Source organism: Ctenocephalides felis, unplaced genomic scaffold (genome assembly GCF_003426905.1).
Source record: "Ctenocephalides felis isolate EL2017-DRISC unplaced genomic scaffold, ASM342690v1 CF-g0.4_SCAFFOLD_01886, whole genome shotgun sequence".
NCBI lineage: Eukaryota > Metazoa > Arthropoda > Insecta > Siphonaptera > Pulicidae > Ctenocephalides > Ctenocephalides felis.
The window spans coordinates 171508504-171534605 of NW_020538040.1; the positions used below are offsets into that span (position 1 = coordinate 171508504).

The 26102-nt window shown below is 32.0% G+C and overlaps 1 protein-coding gene across 1 annotated transcript in view; it reads left to right on the forward strand.

Annotated features, from left to right (window-relative positions):
• LOC113377141 overlaps positions 1-26102 on the forward strand; it is a 642509-nt gene that overhangs the window by 475809 nt on the left and 140598 nt on the right. The window contains exons 4-5 of the mRNA XM_026617353.1: positions 18015-18082; positions 24089-24271. The gene's annotated coding sequence lies outside the window, so the exon portion shown is untranslated. The remainder of the gene's footprint in view (positions 1-18014; positions 18083-24088; positions 24272-26102) is intronic.

The following is a 26102-nucleotide window of genomic DNA, read 5'->3' on the forward strand; positions in this document are numbered from 1 at the left end:
AAAATACCTGAAATTTAAAATATGTAATAAAAAGTAAATTTGTTAAGAGTAATAAAATTAAAAAAAAACGGAAGAAAATGTAAACAATACTTGGCACAAGTAATTAATTGCCTTACCACAACAAGATTGCAGGATCAAAACCTGCGGTCCGTACACCTTGATGTCAAGCAGTAGTGATATCAATTTTGACTTGAAGTATATAGATTTGAGTTCGATTTTTTTAGTTGCGTAAAAATCGAATACACTAGGTTATGAAAATAAAAATATTGTATGCGAAAAATTACCATCCGTTTATAGAGTATGATAAAATTTTAATAACAATATTTTGAACATCGTATATTAGGATGTAAGAATAATTGTTGTATATAGCTAGAATGCTCTAGCTAGGTCAATAATAATGAATCTCTCCCGCACTTTCATGATCAAGTTACTTCTTTAGAAAATCCGAGTATGTCATGTAAAGTAAATATTATTAAAAAAATAAATGAAAATGTGTAATACGCCATTAATTTTTTTCTATTAATAGTCTCATAAGTTTGTTATGACTTTCTAATGACATGGATTCATACATGGCAACCCAACGGTTGACTAATCTCTCTTTTTCATGAATTTATCATTAAAACAGGGAGAAATTTTAATACTGATGACTTTTTATTGAATGCAACAATGCCAGGTAAGGGTTATTATCATGTGGACATATATTGCCAGCTATGGTTTCAAGTCACAAGCAATATCACTACTGCTTGACATCACACTATCCGAGACAGTTATCGAAACTGGAATTTCTTATTGAAAGCCATAGCTCTTCTCTAACTACTAATCCACGAAGGATCCCTAATGTGTAACTTGTATTTTTACTTGGACAAAAATTGTTATCTTTATTTTTAAATCAAAACCAATATCACTACTGCTTGACATCAGGCTGACCCAGTCGAGTATGGAACCTGGAATTTCTGATTGAAAGCCAATAGCTCTACTCTAACTACTAATCCATGACGTAGTCATGAGGAAATAACGATTGTTGTAAGGCTTGAGCATAATTCTCTTTGGTCACTACCTTGATATCACTGCTGCTTGACATCAGGCCGTCCGAGGCGGTTATTGAAACTGGAATTTCTGACTCAAAGATATAGATCTACTCTGCCCTAATGTGTAACTTGTGAACAATCAATTAATGTTAAAAGGCCTTAAGGTAATTCTCTTTAGTCTTTTGTCCGATTTGGCATAAGTTTGTTGCACGTTTATATGCACGACAAACTATAGACTCTACTGTTATGTTTGATTGTAAAATACGTATTCCGTTATCGCTCGGACGCAGAATGCTTGAATGAAATCAGAGTTTGAGATAACCGAATGATCGAGTTAAACGGGGATAGACAATAAACCTAACGGTATCACTATTATTATGCAAGTACGTGCATTGATATCACATTGTGTAATCATTTTTCATTTTTTTATCATTTTTTGCATCCATTTATAGAGTATTGTTCTAGCCGAGTTTTGTGATTGGAAACGATAAAAAGGTGAATTAATGTGCAAGCGCAACTCATTGTCAGTGTAATAATTATTGTTATTGCATTGCGTAGATTTTGATAAATTCTATTCTAAATAAATTTATTTATTCATCTAAACATTTCTTCAATTCATTTGCGCAGAATATGTTACTGAATTATGTTAGTGAGCACGTCTTAAGGATCTAACTTCAATTTAGTATTTTGGAGCTGGGAATTCTTCTTCAGGATAATCTTTCACGAGGGAGTGTAACGTGTTTTGCTTATTCCTATATGTTTCGCAAGGTTCATGATTGGTCTTTCTATAACATCATAATTATTTGTAGCTAAACGAAATACATAGAAAGGGGACGTCCATTAATCACGTGAGGTTTTTAGGGGGGGGGGTTCAAATTAGGTAAAAATCACGAATTATCACGTGGGGGAGAAAGAGGTGTAGTAGGATATCATGTGTATTTATTTTTTCCCAGATTTTTTTCAATCCAAGCATTTTCAAAAAAAAAAACATAAAATTTTGCCATTTTTTCTCGTTACTAAAAATACACAATAAAATCTTCATTGATTAAGAAAATTGATCTTGCAGGATAATTAACATAAAAATACATCTAATACATCTAGAATATTAAAAAAAACTCGGAGTAATATCCGGCCGGAGTTGTATCTAGAGTCAGATGCTACCGGAGTTGCATCCGAAGTCATATCCGGCCGAAGTTGTATCCGGATTTATATTCCGAGTCATATCCGACCGGAGTCATATCCGACCGGAGTCATATCCGACCGGAGTCATATCCGACCGGAGTCATATCCGACCGGAGTCATATCCGACCGGAGTCATATCCGACCGGAGTCATATCCGACCGGAGTCATATCCGACCGGAGTCATATCCGACCGGAGTCATATCCGACCGGAGTCATATCCGACCGGAGTCATATCCGACCGGAGTCATATCCGACCGGAGTCATATCCGACCGGAGTCATATCCGACCGGAGTCATATCCGACCGGAGTCATATCCGACCGGAGTCATATCCGACCGGAGTCATATCCGACCGGAGTCATATCCGACCGGAGTCATATCCGACCGGAGTCATATCCGACCGGAGTCATATCCGACCGGAATCATATCCGACCGGAGTCATATCCGACCGGAGTCATATCCGACCGGAGTCATATCCGACCGGAGTCATATCCGACCGGAGTCATATCCGACCGGAGTCATATCCGACCGGAGTCATATCCGACCGGAGTCATATCCGACCGGAGTCATATCCGACCGGAGTCATATCCGACCGGAGTCATATCCGACCGGAGTCATATCCGACCGGAGTCATATCCGACCGGAGTCATATCCGACCGGAGTCATATCCGACCGGAGTCATATCCGACTGGAGTCATATCCGACCGGATTCATATCCGACCGGAGTCATATCCGACCGGAGTCATATCCGGCAGGAGTTGTATCTGGAGTCATATCCGACCGGAGTCATATCCGGCAGGAGTTGTATCCGGAGTCATATCCGGCAGGAGTTGTATCCGGAGTCATATCCGGCAGGAGTTGTATCCGGAGTCATATCCGGCAGGAGTTGTATCCGGAGTCATATCCGGCAGGAGTTGTATCCGGAGTCATATCCGGCAGGAGTTGTATCCGGAGTCATATCCGGCAGGAGTTGTATCCGGAGTCATATCCGGCAGGAGTTGTATCCGGAGTCATATCCGGCAGGAGTTGTATCCGGAGTCATATCCGGCAGGAGTTGTATCCGGAGTCATATCCGGCAGGAGTTGTATCCGGAGTCATATCCGGCAGGAGTTGTATCCGGAGTCATATCCGGCAGGAGTTGTATCCGTAGTCATATGCGGCCAAAGTTGTATTCGGCAGGAGTTGCATCCGGAGTCATATCCGGCAGGAGTTGTATCCGGAGTCATATCCGACCGGAGTTAAATCCGTCAAAAAAAACACGAAGTATCACGTGGAATGGGGAAAAGTATAGTAAGATATCACGTGTATTTATTTATTACCGGTTTTTTCTAAATCTAAACATTTTCAAAAAGAAATTGATAAAAAAATTTACAATTTCTTCTCATTTGCTTTTGAATATCACCACGTATAACCAAGGAGGTTCAAAAATCCTTTAAAAATCGATCATGTGATTAATGGACAATACTTTCAGACATGAAAAATATTTCTAAACAATTTGCAATATTTTCATACAATTTACAATATTTGGAGAGGACTTGTAACATTTTCTGACACTGTAACTTATATGTAGTCAATTTGCAATATTCTTAGGCAATGTAAGACATTTTTAGGCCCTCACAGTATTTAGAATTGAAGATTTAATAAAGAATAGTCATCAAAAAACAATTATTTGCTATCGGTACAAGTTATTTTTTCTTTCTTTATTCAATTTAAATTTAAAAATATATACATATTTCAATGTTAATTATTTAGATTCAAATTATATTCCAACTTTTTAAATGAATTTTTGAGTAAGAGATTTTTTTTGTATCTATTCTGTATGCTTTTAAATTTTAACTTACTTCTAAATATCACTAGAATATAGTAAATATATTCATATTTATAAAATTTATTTATAATTTTTTTATTACTATAGAGTTCTATTTCGTTGAGCAATATTCTGAATACAGCATTGCATGTGCATACGTGTAAATATGATGTTAGGAAAATATATTTGCATAATTATCTTTTAAATACTTTCGATATTGTGGTAGTTTTCTCTTTTCATATATTCAATGCATTTGCCAAAGATTCCAACACATTAAATATTATTCTTTCATGATATAAAAAAAAATCTGAGAAATACATCCAGTAATAAAGTTCTTTGCATTGACTTCACAATAAAAACACAAGTCAAAGGATCTGATTTTTTAGAGGACTCATTAAGACTAGTAGTAGACTTATTATGAGACCAAAAAGAAGTCATTAGGATTTTTTTTCTTCAGTTGTGAGTTTGATCTAACGACTTCCTGGCTAGGCTTTTAGGATGATCAGTATGATTTTATACGTTTAACTACGCTTAAGTAGTAGGTACTTAATTTTGTGTTTCTTAAACAATTGTGTATGTATTTCGATTATTCTCATCCAAGGCGAATTTCTCTGGTCATTTCTTAATGTGACTATACAAAAATGATGCAATCAGCGAGTGCAAAAAAGTAGTTGTATATGGTCACGTCCGATAAAACAGATTGAAACCGCAAGTTGTGTCGTGCTGTCTTTTGCAAACGATGACCAAGGCGTAAACGAGTTTTACAGCGCAAGAAGTAAACCATCACAGCGGACAGAACACGTTCCTAACAATACAGCCGTGAAATAAAACAATTGTGCTTCAAGTATAAAAGTACAGTCAAGTGGGAAATAATCGCAATATGCAAGTTCTCTTATATTTATATTAGACATTATTGACATCGACATCCCTTTCGTAATGGTTATCATCAACAATAGCAGCACTAAACATCATGCAAAAATTTCCTGTCACCCTAGTGCAACAGTGGCACATTTGCTCGAAACTGCCTCAAGATTTTTTTTTATTGACATTATAAATAGGATCAAAAATAATACAATTTTATAAGCTACTGGCTGTACCCGATCACGCGTTGCTGTGCTATACATATAACTAAAAATTTGAAGAAAAAAGCGATTATGTTACATCTAGGATGAAAATTTAGGGTTACATATATTTTTGATATACGCTTTATGAATAAATTAAAAGAAATTGTCTCCAAAAGTAAAAGAAAGTTTTTCATGGTGGCAAACCCCTACCACTTGGTTTCAATCAGAACATGCTTAAGATAATGTATAGGAATCACTCCAGTGAGTAATTTGCTAATATAGACTAAGGCAGCTCCATAGGCCAACATTTTTCGAGTCTTCTTACAGCTGGTACATTTAGAACTGGTCTTAGTAAATCATTTGAATGATGCTCAATTTCCGGTATATAAGTACTGCTTCTGTCTTTAATTACTTCATCTACGAGTCGTAAACTGTTGTCATAGCTCTATGTGATAAATTTATTATCACAATTTCTGTAATTTTGACGAATTGTTTTATGGATGTAACGAATCCTGGTAAAAATAATTTTGGCTGTCCTAGAACCAGAAATTGTTTATTCGAAGGTCATATGAGAATTCTAAGCCCAATAGCCTTTAGAAGCTTATTTTTGATAATATCAATTATTAACAATGACCTTGGAGGTATTTAATAAATAGTACCAAAATTCTGCTCACACCATATTACTCCATGCATACTTCTTTCTACTGGAACAAATATGTGGTAGTACAGAATTCTAAGTAATTTTGTGTAATTGCAATTAATTTATTAAAGCGGTCGTAAAGTTTGAATTATTAGATGCATTTATCACCGTTCTCTTTTTTTTCTATATGCTGCTAGCAATCCTTGCAGTAGTATGCAATATGCAGCCGGCTGCAATTTCTCGATATGCACACTGTCATGTTCAATAATAAGACCGCCCCACAAAGGCTGACACATATCGTAAATCATTATTAAAGTTATTTTCTTTCGTAAGGAATTGGTTGTTACTACAAGTGAGAATGCGAATAGTTATACTAATTGTGCTCATATAAAGTTTTTTCAATTATAGAAAATTACAAGTGCATTTTGTGGAAATAAGCTTCCGAACGATATTAGTTCTTTGGGCTGTTGCAATAATATTATCAAAAATAATTATTTTATCTAAATAGTAATATTGAAAACGTGTACTCTAATTGTATATCTAAAATGTGCTTTAGATACTCAACATATGTGACTACTAATTTTAATAAGTAAACGCTTTAAATATCAGTATCTTCCTAAAGAAGAAATTTACGATTTCATCAGATTCACTAATTTTTAGTATTTTCGATTAGCTCTTGCAAGATACGCCAGCCTTACGAGAAAATAAGCTTTAGCATTACTACGAAATTCAAAAACTTTGTCAAAATTTCAAAAATTCAAAACGAGAATTCAATTTTTGTTGATCTCTTCTTACATTATTTTCAAGTTTCGGAAAGTTTTATGGTCAAAATTCATCCATATTATTCATGTCATAATGCAAAATATCTCTTAGAGCTATTTTATATAATATTTTCTATTTAACAGCGATCAGAACTTTTTTTTCAACCAAGTGGTCAACCATTCATTTTTATGTGTAGATTACATATATTTGATACGCTTATATTTAATAGTGTAGCAGAATATATGCTCCAGCAATACCCACAAAATACGATTTTTGCTTGATAATGTTTGAGATCTATAATCTGAAATGGAAGCTTATCATAGCGCTTGATATAGAATTGGCCGAGGGAACATATTTGATATGCATATATTTGAGAGTGTAGCAAGATATATGCTGCAAAGTGGAAGCTTATCATACTGCTTGATATCGAATTGGCCGAGGGAACATATTTGATATGCATATATTTAATAGTGTAGCAGGATATATGCTGCAGCAATGCCCACAAAAAACGATTTTTGCTTGATTATATTTGAGATCTATAATCTGAAGTGGAAGCTTATCATACTGCTTGATATCGAATTGGCCGAGGGGAATAGAAACCAGAACTGGTTTTTGCTTCTCCAAATTTATAGTTATTAAACCACGAGGTTCCTTTGACTTGTATGTGAACTATCAACTCCCTGTAATTTCTCACCCTCATATTCATTTTAAAACCATGAACGATTTCTTTCTGACCAGCATATAATTTTAAAAATTCGACAAGTTGTATTCTGCGCTTTTTCGTACCATGCAAATTCTAAAATAATTATAGCTATGGCTATTATAGCAGATTATACGAAAAAAATAATATTATTTATTTTTATTATTTATTCAATTATAAGAACTAAGCGTCCAGTACTGGTCTAAAAGTAGCAGAACTCTCTGATTATATTCCTATGAGATGATATTCTGCTCGACTTACTTTATTCGATTGACTTGTTTTTGAATAAAAATGTATTCGTTCTATTTTACAATAAAAATAATAAATTTCAAGGTTTGTACATTCATGTGATTAGATTACATGTAACCTAGCAAACTAGCCTTTGCCACTAAAAAATCATTCTCCGCATCTCGTTTTGCAGTGTTCAATGTAACAAATCTCGCGCGACGTAAACAAGGTTGTGTTACCTTTCCATTTGTAACCATATACAAAATCTTTTTTCTAGAAATACCTATTTATTTCTTTTTAATTTCATATACATATAACGCAATCTGCCATCACAGTATTAAAGTTAAATTAGCCTTTTTTATGCGTCTAAGAATTATTTGTATTACGACACATCTCGCATGCATCATACTAACTAGTTTTAGAATCAGTTTCGCATTATCATTGTATCATGTATAATATGATGGATGGGATTCATGTTTGGACGTACCATCTATATGGAAAGTGAAAGCTTATATTTTCACAGAACGTGTTTATAAATACGATTGGCTTACTTGACTCGGCTTGACTTGGCTATTACATATGTTTGACCAAAGGTAATAGACTTCAATGGTTGAAGTCTGTAAAATGCCAAAAATAATAATTTGATGTAACACCTGTTATTCAGTTGCTGAGAAATATCTACGAAAAAATGTTGGAATAGAGACAAAAACTAGCCGTTTGTAGATTGTTTTAACTATTTACAAATGCAAAGACAACGCGATGTAGTTGTACTTGTAGTGCCAGAATCCATTGTTTAATTACAAGATTTCTCAGTGTGTAATTTATAACGAATACTACAAATTCTGGATTTATTACTAAAATATGGTAGGGTAAGGTTCTCTAAACCTTATCAATGCCAAACAAATAACACATAAAAAAAAACTATCTGTTATCAGTAAACTACCTACCTAATTCATCATGGTTGAACTATGATTTTTTTTGCTATTTTTCAAAAATTTGTCACCTGGTTCCATATACTCCATAGACTACTTTACCATAGTAAAATGTTGCAGCCAGGGGTCAAACACATCTAATGTCTTAATTTTAATTTTGAAGAGATTTGACGATAGATTTTAAGATAACACTGTACATAACCTAGATCTGGTATTTTGTCAGCAGAGTTGGCTCACAAACAAGAAAAACTAACAAAAAAATAAAATACTTTTGTTATGGATTTTCAAACATTTCCGTTCATCTTCTGATAGCTCTGACATGATAAGAATCAAGGTGATGGCTGGTTATACATCTTTTGCCCTTTACTTTCAAATATTGTTGTTCAAAAAATCCTAACTTAACTAGTTTTTGAGGTATCGATGGTGGACCTTTTTACCCGCGTACCTTTAAGCCCCGCTCTACCTTATCCTTTATTTTTTTGTAAATATTTGTAATCAGTTGAACTGGCACGCTATCATTACATGATCACTGGAATAATATTTTAATAAAAAACAACTACATAAAATTTATTTTAATTGGCATAAATAATAAAAAAATAGATTTTTTTAATATATTATTTAGCCTTAAGGGGGTTGTTCTTTTTTTATTTTTCTTTGTTTCGGTTTTGAGATTTTTTGATATTATGAAAGCTAAAAACCATAGAATTATTTTAAAAAAAAATCATATCAATATCTATTTTTTTGACGAAGTTATAGATATATATATATCTCTATACGTATGATCCTCTGAAAGCGTTTTTTTATCGTTCCGCGAGCTATTGTTTGCCAGCTGCCTCTTTTTCATTATAATACCTCATGCACATGACCTTTTTAATGTGTCAGCATCTTTGAACACCATCGCGTATTCAGTACATTAAATTAAATGGTGTATTTAGTACATTATATTAAAAACTTTAAATACGTTTTTCTCAAATTGACTTTTTTCAATGCGGTGCCACAAATTTAAAAAAAACTACAAGTCGGATCGACATGCATTTTTTTTTAATTTGTTCACCACTGCAATACCTAGTCCCCCTACCTCAAACAACTTGATAACATTAAGCAAAAAAAATTTGCGAACCTTCTCGTCCCAAAAAAAGGCCTTTTTGACACTTTTTTTTTAAATAGCTGCCATTTTTTTCCTTCTTGCTTTTTTTCTCTCATTTTGGTAGGGGGACTGGATTCAAACTTCTTCTTCAACGTAGTTTTGTTTTTTTTTGTTTCAGGCGATGCGCAACGGATTTATCTGTGGCACCGCAAACGAGATCGATTTTGCAATGCCCACTTTGGCGCCCCCTGGTTAAGAAATGACGGCGAAAAAAAAATAATAAAAAATTTCTTAATATTCTATGATTTTGTAATTTTTGTTTAAAAAAAACCGCATGTCTTTGTGATAAATACATTTCGAGAAAAACAAAAACAAATACCTTGCATGTTTTGTAACAAAAAAAAGAACAACCCCCTTAATATATACTCAAAATGTATTTTTTTTCACTCCATAATGATTATCGTAATTAACACATGGAACTGAGATCGAGTATATACTTTTTCCGATTCTATTTTTAATTACAGGATGCGGTTAGCCTCTGTAGACCATATTAGTGATATTTTTACCATACGAATCTCTCAAAGTTTTGAAATATACGCTATCCAATAAAATAATTCAATATAACAATAAATGTACAAATGTCTTATTTCAAATTTCATTTAATTTCTATTGTTATTTAGTACTGATTCGTGTTCTCATGGTGCGCCCAACCCAGTACCTAAAATCAGAATCGATCGTGGCCGCACCCAATTATTATAATAACCTGAAATTCATTTATTATCCGTTATAATGCACTGTGTAGGCGCTGATACAAATTACTCTTGTGTTTAGCTACTAATTTCGACGTAGATTTATTGCTTTATTATATGCAAAAAAAAACGATTTCTTAATAGGAAAAATCACGTTGAAGAAGTGATACTACAGTGGTGCAAACGGTTAGGCGAAATATATCGCCACTATTAGAAAAATTGTAATAAAAAATGTGTCAAAGGGACAACTATTAGTTTGCCTTCTAAAAGAAAAAAAAAGAAAGAAGAAAAAGGAAAAAAAATATATATTAGGGTGGTTCTCAATATGAATATTTTCGATTATTTTGCTCCCAGGGGCTCAAATGCTTCCAACTTGATAATTTGTTTCTTTATTTTGATTTTTGAACTCCGACCAAAGTTTCTTGGTTTTTCTTCCTAAGTAAATACTTATTTCATAAAATATATCAAATTTTTGTTGTCATTTTTATTTATTTATGATCAAAATAAGCAAATACAATGTTATTCTCAAAAATTTTATTCACTTATCGCTAAATTATAAAATTCTGAAAAAAAATATGGAAATTTACCTATGTCATTTCCATAAGAAACTTTTGTTGGAGTGCGGACTATCTTAAAGTTAATATTAAGAGCTAAAACTTTCAGAGATTTTTTTTTAATTATTTTGGAATCATTTCAGCCCCTGGAAGCAAAAAAATAAGAAAATATCCATATTAAAGACCACCCTAATATATGAGGAAAAAATTCACGTGTCATGATGCTCGTCGCAATACTCCTTCGAAACCATTTGACCGATTTTCATAAAATTGTATAATCGCTGTCAGTATGACTGGAAATTGACCAGCATCTATTTTCATATCCTTATGTAGTGAGGATTGCCCACCTTTAAGATTTTTTTGACCAATTTTTCTATAAATCGTAATTAAAAAACAAAATACAACCTTAAATTTTTCACCCTTCTACAAAAAATCCCTAATTCGTAAAAATCACTTTCTATGGCTATCAACCAATGTTTGTCGGGTTACCTAGTATATATATATATATATATTATATATATATATATATATATATATATTTATATATATATATATATATATATATATGTATATATATATAAATGTTTGCCAAAAATTAAATTCTTATTAATTCTTACCATATAGAGGCTGGAAATTTACAATGGTCTCGACGTTTCTTCACAGTTGCATTGTAATTTATCTTTTTGACAAATCATCGTGAAGTCAACATCTGAAAAAAAGCAAAAACAAGTTATTGGAGGAAATATTATGAGTATATTTTTAGCTAGAAAATACAATGAAACCATTAAAACTTAATTATCGTAATTATAAAACTCATGCAACAATATCACGAATTCATTCCAAATAGATTTCGATCGTAAACATCGGAAAAGTGATTATATTAATTATGAATAGAAATATATAATTAGAAAAAGTTAGTTGTAAAATATGAAGAGAAATTGCAGTGTTTTATTTTAAATAATGTATTAATATAATGTAATAATGTAGCATTTGATAATTGTAATACTAATTGCAACGAAAATGAAAAACAAATTTGTTTCTGAAGATTTTCAAATACTCAGTTCAGTTTTTAAGGGGACAACTAGTGTAACCGCCTAAAAAAGGTGATTTTTCGGAATTTATATTAAAAAAAATTACTTTATCAATAACTTCAAAATTTTAGGAATATATTTATACATGTTTTAAGAATACAAAGTAAAATTTTTGAAGAAAAGAATTAAATATATTTCAAGTTATCGTCGATCTCCAACGACGCGAAAAAAAGACCCTTCACTGCTGCAGTGATTCCGAAGTCGAATTTTACCCAAAATTATGGTCGTTTTTGGACTGCCAAAATTCGATTTTTGATCCGATCAAAAAATCGATAGTTCATTTTACGAAGACCTATATATAGAATATGTAAAAAAATTGATAGTTATCGGATCATTTGTTTTTGAGTAATCCCTGCAGCAAATTCGGAAAATGCTGTTTCGAGAAAAACGCGTTTAAAGATTAAATGATCGTTACACTATATACTATATATATACTCTTTAAATGGCTGTAACTCAAAAACTATTTAAGATAGCGATTTAAAATTTTGGTATGTTATTTTCAAAGGTATAACCTATCGAAACATGGTAAAATTGAACATTCGATTTTTTGAAAATTTCACACTAGTTGTGCCCCTTAATTCAATACTTCTAAATGAACTTTGATATAGTCTGTAGTTTTTCTTTACATTCAAAATAAGTGTATGGTTCCAATTAACTATATAAATTTATCCAGAATTCGGTTTGTGCACACCTCTCCTCTCGTGGTTCATTGGTTAGAGTTGGGCCAGGTTCGATACCCGCCTTGGACAACATGATGTCAAGAAGTAGTGACATTGCTTTTCACTTAGAAATGCATATAGCAATATAATTCCAAGTGAAAATGACCCTGTCCGTTACTGCTGCAATATTATAATTGTGAGAGCGACCATAGGGTTGCCTTCTAATAGTCAGACCACGGACAACCTAATGTCAAGCAGTAGTGACATTGGTTTTCACTTGGAAATGTATATAGCAATATGTTTACAAGTGAAAATGACCCTTTCTGTCATTGCTGCAATATTATAATTATGAGAGCGACCATTGGGTTTGCCTTCTTAATGTCAGACCTCGGACAGCCTGATGTCAAGCATTAGTAATATTAGTTTTCACTTGGAATTGTTGATAGCAATATGTTTCCAAGTGAAAATAATTGTGCCCATCCCAACATTATTGCAATACCATATTTATAAGAGTGACCGTGGGGTAGCCTTCTAATGGCCAGACCTCGGGCAGCCTGATGCCAAGCATTAGTATCATTGGTTTTCACTTGTAAATACTGATAGCAATATATTTCTAAGTGAAAATAGCCCTCCTCGTTATTGTTGCAATATCATAATTATGAGAGTAATCATAGAAATGCCTTTCAATAGTCAGTTCTCGAAAAGCCTGAAGTCAAGCAGTAGTAAAATTGGTTTTCACTTGGAAATGTAGTTAAAGATATGTTTCCAAGTAAAAATAGCCCTCCTCGTAATTTTTGTAATTTTATAAGCATGAGAGGGATTACAGTTTTTTTTTATAATATTCAGACGTTGGACAGCCTAATGTCAAGCAATAGTGACATTGGTTTTTACTTGGAAAGTAGATAGCGATATGTTTTCAAGTAAAAATATCCCATCCCAACATTGTTGCAATATCATAATTATAAGAGGGACCGTGGGGTTGCCTTCTAATAGTGTTCAGTATTAAAAATAAACTGTATCTCAGGTAGTAAAAACAACCAATAGATTTTCTTCTAACCGTGTAGTTCTTTATAATAAGCACTGCTCAATACACCTTATAGAACATGTAATAACAAAAAAAGAATTCGTTTTATGTGCGAGTTTAATGTAATATAATGAAATGCAAGTTTTAGTGGCAAGTCGGAGCACTTATGATGTCGTGAGCGCCGTCGTATAAAAAGTTTACCATGTCGAATTGAAAGCATTTTCACACTGTTTCGCGGAAATAACAGTAGTGCCTGTACGGATTTTGTATAGAGCCGGTTAATTAAACCGACATGCGAAGACCATACGACGATTGCACCGTGGAAGTGACTTTCTGCTTTCGAACTACTCACAATCAGATTCAGATGTGGAAATATTAATTGAATTTTTTTGATCTTGTTAGAAAGATCAAAATTTGAGTTTATAGTCTATTAGTTAACCACCTAATGCTTTCGGCCGAACTCGGTTCGTTCATAGGAATTTTCAAACTTATCGCAACTGGTTGGACGATCGAACCACTAAAATTTTATATTATATTTTACTATATATATTAATGTAAAAAAATTCAATAACTTCAACATTATTGTTATTATAAACTAAATTATACTAATTATTTTTTTTATTTTTTACCTCATAGTAATAACATTCTAAACACATTGTAATAATAAAAAAAGATAATTTTATGCCATTTTTGAATATTATCCAAAAAAATATGAAATCATCGCAAACAGTCGACTTACGAAGTCGAAATGGAGTAAGATAAAATAAAATAGAGGCGTTGAATTGAGTTTTGCGTGATCATATGTAACATAATCTTCCATCAGGTTAGATTTATTGGAAGTAAAGGGAGTCGAGTATATATATACGTTCAATGCACTTTACGATAGGTGCATATCGTATTTCAGGAACTGGTAACTTCTTAAGTTACAGTTCATTTAATAGTTGCGGAAACAAGTGCTGCTCTTCTCCTATATCTATAGTTGTGATAAAATTTTAATATCCATATAAAATAATGCGTTTTATGCTGTTTCTGATCTTAAGAGAAAAAGACAAGGAATGAGAAGAGAGATATATATATATATATATATATATATATATATATATATATACTCTTGATATGTTAGGAGGAGCCAATAAGTCGATAATTCAATGCAATAACATTATTCACTTAATTATTTACAAAAATCATACAAGACGAATAACAAAAATTTCAATTATTCACTTATCAGTAGTACTGCCTAACATCAAAAATTTGTTCTCCCTGTGAGTATTAATTTATGTTCTGGAATTAGAACAAACTGATATTTCGGGATATAAATAAGCAAGCAAGCAATCGATTTCAGAATACCAGATAATAAATACCCTCCAGTTTGGTTGGTAGTTGTTTTGAGCCTAGATACGAGCTCGTATTTCTATAATAGATGCAGAATATAATCTTGATCAATTGGTAAGTCTCGCATCGCGTGATGTCGGTTTATAACTTAAAAAGGATTGGAAAACGTCGAGCTGTAAGCTAATTCATTTTCGCGATGGAAATAAATTAGGTCATCATTTGTATAACGATAGAATTACCGTGGATGCGTTAGTTCCTGATTCTATAAAAATCCGCCAATTTTGAACAACATCAAATCAAACATGAAAAACTTACTTATCTTCTGGCAAGGTCACTGAATTCGTTCCAAATTTTATCATAATTGCTAATTTTGGCGACCTGTTTTATCCTATATGGGAATAAGGAAATAACATTAAGCAGTTCAAAATAATATATACTAAAAAGTTGCACTTATGAATAAAATATGCGTCAAGTCAAACTAATATCATTTTGACACTCGTGCTATTTGGTGGTTAGTTTTCAAACTTTGGCAGTATCAAAAATTTAACCAAACGCTCTACTAAACAACATAGAATAGTTTTTTGTCAGTTTTGTGACCAACTCTTTGAGACATAATTTAACCCTTTCTACTCGGATGCCGCCAGGCAAAATACATATTATTTCCGCAATTTGCGAGTGGAAAGGGTTAGCATGATTTAACTAAATAAAATAGGGTCACCGAGAATACCAAATCTGGAACATACTTTTATTGGATACATTGAAACTTACATTGGAACTTGATAATATAACATAAAATGTTAAAAATTTAAACATTTTCTTGTGATCAGTTTTTGGGTGAATATTTGATATACGATTTTAAATTTTTTTATCAGACAGAAAGCTGTAAGGTTACGTATTGCGCGAGGCTTATTTTTCAAAACTTTAATTATTTTTTATAATTGAACCACTCATCATGAGCCTATAATATTTTGAAGTGTTCGGTTTGACTATGAACTCTATCACCAGGCGAAGTTTGATCAAAATCCCAGAAGAGTAAACCTGAGATTTTCCTTGTTAATTAGGTCTACTGTACTAAAAAATCGTCTTGGTTGTATCTTTTAAACCATGAGAATTTAATTTTTTTTTCTTTTTTTTTGAAAATATAATAATGATTAGTTTTGCAGTATATTTCAATATTCTTTGACATGATCCTGCTCATGTTTTCTACATAGCTTACTATGCAAATACATTTTAATGTAAACTCTAGTAATAACTTATATGCTACAATATATGTGTGTGTTCTTGCCTGTATTTATATCAATGTACATCATATATTTTATGTATGTATATATATATATATATATATATATATATATATCAAAACAATAAATCAATTCCCAGCAGTCCATTTCAATTATTAGTAACATCTATTGAATTACGAGAAGTGTTGTTTCATTCGCTTGCTCGTGTCGAAATACGATCATGCAATAGCATTTTGGGATATAACTGTTCGAAACTTATTATGATTATTAAAATAATGAATAGTTGCAACAGAATTGAGTAATTTTGTTGCAATATTTGCGAACAATCTCCAAAGATGAACCCCGACTTCGTCTGAACTGTTGAACTCAATGCGCGGGACCTTCGCGAAGCGGAAAACAGTGTCAAGGCTCTTGTGACATTAAAATTATCACTCTGTTAAAAATACAACACGCTACCAGCATAATGAGAGCGATTTGTGGTGATAATTTTCCTAGAAACAAATTCATGGTACATTTGTCTAGGTTTTGAACCTATTGTTTGATTTTTTTTTGACAATCAGCACAACAACTTTTTTGATTCATTTCTCATTAACACCTGCACTTGTGTCTTCTAATCAATTTTTGCAATGTCAAATGATAGTTTAAGTTCTTTTTGAATAAGTCAGTATTATGAACTCTTGCAGCAGATTTTCAGAAGAAAACTTATGTTTTTGCCAGAAAATTTAACTTGCTAAATTTTTCAATCATTTGATACCAAAATTGTAAAAAGTACGGATGTGTGTATGTAAGACAAAATTTTACCTTTTACGATGATCGACCTACTTGTTTCTTTACAATTAACAGAAATGTGTGAAATATTTCATCATAAAAACCTAAAGCGATTTTGAAAATTAAAAGCCATTCGATAAATACAAGTTGAAGTTCGTGCTGATTGGTTTTCAACAAATATTGATTGAGTCACTTTTTTGCAATCAAATGCTTTCAAAGAAACTTAACATGACAACCGAGTTTCTGATCGAAACGAACATTCTAAAATTACCCATTCGTAATAATTATAAATAAATATTATAAATTTAACGGCCAGAATACAAACTACGCAGTTGTCGAGAATCATAGCTATACATATACGCAGTAACAGCTAAGTAAAGCTCAGTATTGCACTATGCAATGACATTGAACAAGTCGTAAAATATTATAGTCCTACGAAAAGTGGTTGAAAAACATTCATTAACGTGTGAAAAAAATCAAACTTTTCAATAAAGTCAATTTTTTTCTAAAATTTCAAAATTCTTAAAAATCTAAATTTTTTCAAAAGTTTTTTTAAGAATTTTATTTTTTGGTACGGGAAGATCTAGTAATTTGCCTTAAGGCACGATGCCATGCTCCAGTAGTATAAATCTTATATAGAATTAAGCCTAGTGGTTAATTTACGTGCTACACTTGGTGGCGCCTCTATGGAGTGCGGAAACAATTAAAATTGAAGTAATGGTAAAGCGACTATGTTTTGCAATCTGTTTCTTACATCTAGTTATAATTTGTTTCGACTTTTAAATTTATAATTTGTATAGCATTCAGAACGATGTCGTTAACTTTTATTGTTAGTATTACTATAAATCTTCATCACAGTTGATCGGTCGGTTAAGTTGCGATGAATTATGAAAACTGGGTAATTGTAAAGAGCCATATCGTGCGATTAGTAATCACATACAGAAGAAATAGAATCTGATTCAAATCCGACTGCACAATAAGATAAAGACAGTTCTCACGGGATCGTTCGAAAGAAAGCGAAAGAAACGCATGGCAAGTAGGTATCGTGCGCACCTACGCACACTTCGCTGCTTTTCAAACTTTCGGAAATAATTTATTAAAAAAATCATACATAAAATGAAAATTTTTATTTGGTACACGACTAAATTATTTCAAAATATTCTCTTAGGGAACGAGACCTTTTGCTACGAAAGTGCTTTCCGCAGGAGTGACGCAGCAGTCAGCAAACCACCCAAGGTAACACAAAATATTTTAAAATTTTAATCATAATTATAACAAAAAATATTTTAAAATTTACACTTTTGAGTAACTAAAAACCACGATAAATATAATTCTCAAAAATTTAGATCAGAGTAATAAATATTAAAGCAAAAGCCGACACACTGGATGTCGTCTATAGGCGACATTCGTAATCACAGGTCGTCAAGTGCATGTGTCTAAAGGCGAAAGGGTTAAATCATCGTTAAAAATATTTGCCAACTGCATCATAGCTAACATAAATAGATTAACTTTTCTCCGATAATCATTAAAATCTCATACATTTTAAGAAACTATTTGGTAAATCTTATATACTGCTTATGGAAGTCAATCTAAAATACACCAGCAATTATTCCTGTTCTCTGAAGTTTAAATTGTTTTTTGTTTTTTTTGTTTTTGAAATTGTTTTTTTTATTATTGCATTATGTTGGATACGATACAATATATATAATTATGTACATGGTTTTCTACCCTAAGGGTATTTTACAATTATTCCTATATTATGTTCAACTATTAATACCAACCCTTTACAGCTGTTATGCTGCTGCAACAGCAATGGAAATTATTTATATCAAAAGTTACATATATTGTATATATGTATATTATATTATATGTATATTATATTTGAAAATTTGAAATCATAATTTTACCTATACTATGAGTAAGGTATTCTAGTTGGCTTATGCTAAATGAAAGATTTGCTATCTTTTTATTGAAATTCCTGAAATTTTTACTCTCCTGGATTCTAATTATTTGTTCGTCTTACCTTACATTATCGTCTGAAGTATATGTGTTGCACTTGTCGTTTTGGTACAATAAACATGATAATTTTTTTACGACCGTGGAACTTGATTCAGTAGACCTATATGTAATTTATTAGTTTAATGTCATAAAACTTAGACACGCGCTGAACAAAGCGACCGCAGCATTGCCATCGCGATTACAACTTATACGCACAAGTCTCATTGTCAGTCAACAGTCGGTTCCCATATACATATTTCTCTGTTATTATATATATTTGCACTATCTCCGACCGATCTAGATTGGAGTTTACCTAGTATTTATGGTAAATGGTAATAAAGAAGTGAAAAGCTTAACAATTTTTTCTAAATGAATATTTGATGACCAATAATACCATTTTGAAAATGTGAGCTTAGTGGTCTTTTCTCAGTTTTTTGCTTTGTTATTAAATTTTCAACTTCCCATAGGGCAAGAAAAGGATTATCATATTCAAACAGCTGTATCTCCGAAAATAATTTGAATTTAAAAAAAATCTTTTTCATACATTGTAGTGGGCATGCTCTCCATTCGTAATAATTATAAATGTAACGGTCAGAATACAAACTACGCAGTTGTCTATCATAGCTACACATATACGCAGTAACAACTAAGTAAAGCTTAGTGTTACACTATGCAATGACATTGAACAAGTCGTGCAGTAATGATATCTAGGATTACAAAGTCACATTGAAAGCAAGCTTGATTGATGAAAAGGGTTGCAATGACGCAGTCGTCATTTAGTTTTCATAAAGTTCAGATCAATATGAGTTAGGCAGTCGTACTTTACTTATTAATGGAGTCGTATTTCAGTCAATCATATTCATTCATACTCAATTATTCAGTTGTTCAAATTATATGCAAAGTGTACAAGAAGTTATAAAAAAATACACCAAACGCCTTCGTCTGTTTTACTGATCAGCCTCCACAGTTTGGTAACAGCTATGTTAGCAGCAGGAGGAACCTATATATTGTTTGGAGCCATCGAGGATGATGGCACAACGACATATTCTTGAACCGTTTAGTTTTGAAAATATGCAAATAAACAAAACTATTTTTTGAAATTTTTTCACTGGAATACCCCCTTAACTATGTCTGCTTGTTACTTGAATGTAGCGTGTCAACTTGATAAAGGTGTCTATAGTAGTTCTTTCTTCGGCATATTGCTATCATTAGCAAAGTTATTATGATAAGAACATAATACTAGCAATGAAATAAATAATTATACATTAAATTACTAATAAATAATATAAATGTCTAATATTTTATGAGTATACTAGAACTATAAAACTAAGTTACAGTTTATAGCCACAATCAATGCATTCGCACGCGTGCGAATCGAACGCAACGTTTATCTATTATGAGTCCATAGAAAACTAGACATTAGAAAAAATAAATAAAATCCAATTTATTGCCAATTCTAAAAGGTAGTTTAATCATGATGCAGGGCTTCATTTCTATAGAAACGTTAAGCTAGTAAGATATATGCGCATACGATATTATATAATGAATAGTGGCCGTCCGACAACCATTACAGAACATTGCGTCGCTCGGCAGCTCCGAAGAAAATACGTGAGCGATATAATACGAGGAGAAATCATAAATGTAATAATGATAAGTTATTGTAATCTGCATAACAATCGGCGTTTGCAGACGCCTAGAAAATTCTAAGTAAAAAGTGTAATAGCGAATTCATTGTACTTTACTTTCGCGTAGGGTTTCTAGGGACTTGCGTTCAAACATATCAAACAGAAGTACCTAGGTACTACGGGCGAAGCGCACAAATCATAAGGTGCGCGATGACATGCGAAAAACTTAATGTAGCCTGCGTCGGGGAAAGATTAACATCGACACGAAACGCAACGATCGTTAAACTTTTTATACAAATTCTTTGGAATCATTTTTATACAGATTCATAACGAAGTTTTGCTTCAGAATTCTTACTTCCCAAACGCAGAAATTGATGAGCCAATTTTGCTGAAAAATAGACCACTGTTGTGGCAACCCTATGTTACTCTGCTTTTATCATATGAAATAGTACTAAGAACTGTGAAAATGCTATGTATTTACTGTGCGGTCAGGAGTCAGGAGTTTTAGATATAAAACTTATGGGCCGATTCTGCCGCACAACAGACCTATGTTATGGCAAGTCCATGTTACGCTCCAACTTCCATACATTATGCTACTGAATCATACTGAATACTGTCAAATGTATTTTGCTGAAAGTTCCTGTTATCTAAAAAGGAGAACCCGCGCATTGCTCGTCTCGGATTTTGATGAAACTTGGCACAATGGTAGATTTGATGCCCAAACTGACCGTGGTAAAATATTAGAGGCCTATGAAAAGCGGTTTAATTATAAAAATTAATTAAAGTTTGCATTTTAGCAGCTCACGGCATGCATAGCTTGGAATACTTTTCCTTATCAGTAGCAGATTGGCCGAGTGGCTATCGTCGTGGAATTCTAATTTTTGCTCCGGGGTTCAATTCCCAATTCAGATTTAATATTTTTTTTATTATTTTTGTTTGATATTTATAATTTCACGTGTAAATAATATCAACATTTATTTGAATTTTAGATTAATTTTACATTTTTCGCTAAATATTCCATAATAAAGTCGTCCGTAACACTTGTAAATTTTTATTTTGATATTGCTTATGAAACTTACGATCATATAAATGTTAAGTGATTCCTAAAACATTATAATTTTGTATTAATAACAATAATAACACGGAGGAAGAGATATAATTTATTTCCATATAAAAACTATGTTCAAATTTACAATTGTGGCGATTGTACATATTGTAAAAATAAGAAAAATATAAAAACTGCAGTGAATAAATTTTATTAATAATGTTTTCAAGCCATATGTCAAAAAGAATTTTGTTTATTATATTAATATTAGATTATTGGGCTGGTCAAACGTACAAAGTATCATCCTCATAACAGTAAATTTGAACATAGTTCTTATATGGAAATTAATTATATCTCTTCTTCCGTGTTATTATTGTTATTAATACAAAATTATAATGTTTTAGGAATCACTTAACATTTATATGATCGTAAGTTTCATAAGCAATATCAAAATAAAAATTTACAAGTGTTACGGACGACTTTATTATGGAATATTTAGCGAAAAATGTAAAATTAATCTAAAATTCAAATAAATGTTGATATTATTTACACGTGAAATTATAAATATCAAACAAAAATAATAAAAAAAATATTAAATCTGAATTGGGAATTGAACCCCGGAGCAAAAATTAGAATTCCACGACGATAGCCACTCGGCCAATCTGCTACTGATAAGGAAAAGTATTCCAAGCTATGCATGCCGTGAGCTGCTAAAATGCAAACTTTAATTAATTTTTATAATTAAACCGCTTTTCATAGGCCTCTAATATTTTACCACGGTCAGTTTGGGCATCAAATCTACCATTGTGCCAAGTTTCATCAAAATCTGAGACGAGCAATGCGCGGGTTCTCCTTTTAAGATGTTTTTTTTGACATTTGTGCGGTTTCTAAGTTAGGTTTTCTATCTGACAACCTGAGAAAAACGCCTGGCTGCACAGCAACCACATGGCTTTTGTCAATATTTAGTATGGAAAGTTCTTCATAACATAGCATTGCCATAACATTCGTCTGTTGTGCGGAAGAATCGGTTCATTAACCTAGAAAATGCACAAACGTCAAAAAAGAATCTTATCATAAATGCATCTTTTTGGTGTTTCATAATAACACATGCGAGAAGTTAGATAAAACGCCAGACTGCATAGCAAATACATTGCATTGCGACAGTCTTTAGTTCTAATTTATATGAAAACGTTGCCAAAACATTGGTTTATTTTACGGGAGAATTAGTCCAGTAGTTGCAAAACTATATTTGCACTATTCAGCCAATTATGAAAGTCGGTTGCCTAGAAACTTCAACTTTACATAATATTTCTAGTACGTGTCCTGTTCATTGACAACGATCGTTAAACCTTGAAGTCTTTAGAATCATTATAATACAGATTCATAAAGAATAGGAACTTCAGAATCCAATCTTATCAAATGCAAAAACTGAGTTTTATGTTTTTTTATGATTCCTATAATATTTTATCACATGCCTAAGTGCAAAACTCTATTTCCAATATTCTTCTATTTATAAAAATTGTGAATTCTGGTTGCCTAGAGACTTTTCCTGAACAAAATAATTCTAGCACGTCCTGATCGTAGACTTGCGTGCAGGTACAGATAAGGTAGAACAAAACATTTCAGTATACTAAAATAGGAATAGATTTGGAATGCGTTATATACCGTTATCATACTTTCTTCAAGAATTGCAAAGTCAATAATCTTGGTGCCTTTTGAAGATTGCACGTGGAGGATTTGTGCCTTTAAAAATCAATTTCAATTCACATTAAAATAAAAATGTCTTAAACTTGCTAAATATCATTTTGTCTCTGTAGATCTCCTATGCCTTAGAAGTTTAAAAAGAATGTCCAAGAATGGTGTTTGCTTAATTCGATTTTCATCAGGAAGATCACGGAACTTTCCATGAGGCTCTTTACACCTACTTTAATTAGGCTTTTTTTGAAGCCCTATATATATATATATATATATATATATATATATATATATAAAGTTAAAATGACAAAAAGGGTTAACGTCCGCCTTCACACCCATGTGTGGCACATCGGAAACTGACTCAGTTCATGCGGTTAACCCATGCAGCTAAAAATAATTCCCTTCAAAGAAGACTGTCGCGTGTAACTGTCTTTCCTACTTATAATTAATAAAATTTGTGTCCAACACTCTGTCACATCTTTTTCGAATATTGTCAATATCATGGATTTAAATTATCTCCTTTGCAAAATGGCAAATTACGTAAATCAATATGCAATAGATGAATAGATTGTATACTAATTATGCACGTACAAGTGTGCTATCAATTAGGCTCAAATAGGGCACCAAATTATCTTCCTTAAAAATGGCAAATCATGTAATACAATATGCAATTGCGTTTGTTTATACACTAATTATCGCTGATGTATATATTATCCTTGTACAAGTTTGCCATCAATTAAGGACATTAGAAGAATACACTTTTTTAAAATTATAACTGAAATTTTTTCTGCAATGCTTTTGAAAATATTAGCTAACTAATTTATAACATTGCCATGAGCAATAGCATGTTTTTATTAATTTTTTTTTGTATTTTTATAGCAATCAGAACTATAAGTTCTATAAGCTGTACTGAGCACTGGTTATTGCTAAAAACAACGTTGTCAGTAGCCAATCCATTGATTGGACTTACTCTATCTGAAACATAGTTTAATTTTATACTTAACTCTATTAGAAGACAACCCCATAGTCGCCTTTCTAACTGGGATATTGCAGCAATACCAGGTAAGGGCTATTTTCATTTGAAAACATATTGCTAATTATATTTTCCATTGACACTGTTGCTTGACAAGAGGCTTTTCAAAGCGGGACTAGTGGTACCTCAAGGCAAATTGCTAGAACTTCCCGTACCAAAAAATAAATTAAAAAATTATATTTTTGACAATTTTTGAAATTTTTGAAAAAAAATGACTTTCTTGAAAAATTGATTTTTTTGTATCCTGATTTTTTTTGAAAATTTTGAATTTTTTTTAAAGTAATTGCATGGTTGAATCGTGTTCGCGAAATCGTCGACAAAAAATTGTATCCGCACATACAAACACACACACACACACTCATCCATTTTTTTTAAGGTATGCCAAAATGTTTAAAATCCTCTAAAACGTAAGATATATAAAAATTTTCATTTTCGTTTGTTTGGATTATTATAACTTACCCTACGGGAAGTTAATAATTGCATATGTGAGCTAAACAAAAGTCAAAAAGCAATTTCATGAAACAGATTTATAATGTTTTTGCTATTCCAGATACACTTAACTAAATATAAAAAGTTGGCTCAACTGAACAATTTTTGGACAAAAAGTAGTCATTTGAAGAGTTTCTAGTCAGTATTACATAAATCTTAGATTCTAGTATTATAGATACTCTAGAATATATTATAAATTCAATACTCATAATCCAAAATTGTTTTCTTATTAGCAAATCATTTTTTGACTTCGGCCTTATTTTACAAAACACCTACTATAATGTTAAATTTTCTCATAACAGTTTACAAAATGATTCATAATGTGTTAAATAATTCCATTCGAAATTTCAAACAAACTGAATAACATCATCTTTCCTATAAAGATTTTTTCAATTGCTTTATGTTCGAGAAGGCAAAATCGAGTACATAACATGCAAGAGTATTCTATCGAAATACCGAATCTTCTTCGTCGGCAAAACAAGAGTCGAGTAGGAGAAGGTAGATGGTATTATAGAAGGTACCTTTCAACTTGTTAGTTATACAGTACAAACTGGTGTGATGCACGATTCTTCTCGGCACACTAATCGGAAGTCGGGATCTGGATGTACAGAGTTACTTCATACTTCATATTCTATAATCTATACGCTCATGGTGTAATAGACTTATTGTCGGTACAGGAGACACAGTGATTGGTTTTTCATTTGAAAAAATATTGCTTTGAACTTGGATTGCACATCTACACCTTAAAAAAAAAACTGCACTATAAAAATTTCTACACCGTGATTTTTAACCAACTCGTTGATCGACAAAATATTCATCCGAAATATTTCTCCTCCTTGTGAAGGAAAATATAAATGTAATAAAGAAGTAATAATATAATATAATTATTATTTCCACGTGATCAAAATATACTTATTACGTACGTTGGTTTCTGAAAATGCTTTTTCTTTTCAAAACATTAAAATTAACAGAAATATGACTGTAGTCGTCAATTAGGGTGGTCCTTAAAATGGTCATTTACGAATTTTCTTGCTCCCAGGGGCTCAAATGGTTCCAAATTGATAAAAAACAATTCTCTGAAAGTTTTAGCTCTTAATATTAACGTTTAGATAGAGCGCAATTCAATCAAAGTTTTGTATGGAAATAGCATGGAAAAATTTTCAAAAATTTTAAAAATGTTTTTTAGATGTAATTTAGAGAACAAATGAATGAATAAAACTCATTCATTTGTCGCTAAGTTATACCTAAAACATTTTTTTTTAATTTTTAAAAATTTTTCCATGCTTTTTTCAATTATGGGGCTCCCTTGTCGATTAGTGGGTGGAGCTAAAATCTTGCAATCAGAAGTTTCAGGTACAGTACACTCCTTCG